The 1,129-nt window shown below is 49.6% G+C and overlaps 1 long non-coding RNA gene across 1 annotated transcript; it reads left to right on the forward strand.

Moving 5' to 3' along the window:
* Positions 1 to 27: 27 nt before the first annotated feature.
* LOC129137046 (uncharacterized) lies at positions 28 to 908 on the forward strand. Its single transcript, XR_008539190.2, has 2 exons — positions 28 to 190; positions 770 to 908. It is a non-coding gene; the product is annotated as an uncharacterized LOC129137046 (long non-coding RNA).
* Positions 909 to 1,129: the final 221 nt, after the last annotated feature.

Consider the following 1,129-nt stretch of genomic DNA (forward strand, 5'->3'; position numbering starts at 1 on the left):
TCATTGGTTAAATGACTTGCGGAGGGCGGGGAAAACGGGACTGAAAACGGGAGTGAAGAAGCCACCAACCCCACTCCTGGTGCTCGCGTTGACTAGACCAGTGCGATGGGCGGAGCCAACGAGGAGGCACAATTTACATCCTTGGCCGTCCCTACTCGGATTTGCCGAAGGAGTCACGTCGGTCGTTAAGGTTAAGCTTTGTAGAGAACAGCGGCGTTTGTTTAACGTCCGGGGATGCTGAACTCGAAATCCCCGTTCTGAGCCGGCTACCTAAACAACCCTCCCGACCACCTCTCCTGACCTCGGTGCTTGGGACCTGGGAAAAGCAGATCTTGCCACAGACTTGTCTTGGCCCACACTCTGCCCTATCGTCATGGCCTGCTCCCACAGGTCATAACTTCCGTTCAAATCAGTACCCCCACATTTCCCACTGCAAGGGTAAATTTGAAAGTTTCTCAGGTGACTCCTTGGATGTAGCAGTACTGAGTCCTCTAACCGGAAAGAAGGAACTGATGTCCACCCTCACTTTCCAGGGGCCTCCAGGAGCCCCTAGACACTTCTGTGGTCTACTGTAGCTACCAAAAATGTAGCTGGTTATAACATGGGGAGAGCCAGAGTCGGAGGACCTGACTTCCAATTCTGACTTGGATACTAATATCACATCATTGTACCCATTTCAAACTCCCCCTCTGTAAAATGGAAAATTGGACTAGATGATCTCTTAGGACTTCAAACTGTAACCCTGTGGTTTTATTTTAAAAAAAAACAGGTAGCTTCTTGCTGGAGATTCCTGGATGGATTCCAGTCTTCCCAAGAGGTAACAAAGGAGAGGTAACCAGTTGCCCGTGCAGTAGCTCAAGAATACAGAAGAGAAACTGGCTTCACTCACTATTCCATCTTTTTCCAAGGTGGCAAACTCTATGCCTCCTCCCCAGAGAAAAGCCTAACTGCAGGTTCTAATGGACAAGAGCTCACTGTAGCTAGTCAGAAAGGCCTATAGTCATTGCTCAGCTTCCTAAGTAGGGAATACAACTAGGCCCCTTTGGGTCTTGGATAGGCTAAGAGGACAGATCTGAACATGCCCGGGTCTAAGTGAGGTGTGGGAAAATAGTGGCAGAGGGCAGCATGG

The sequence above is a fragment of the Pan troglodytes genome, chromosome 15 (genome assembly GCF_028858775.2).
Source record: "Pan troglodytes isolate AG18354 chromosome 15, NHGRI_mPanTro3-v2.0_pri, whole genome shotgun sequence".
Taxonomy (NCBI): Eukaryota; Metazoa; Chordata; class Mammalia; order Primates; family Hominidae; genus Pan; species Pan troglodytes.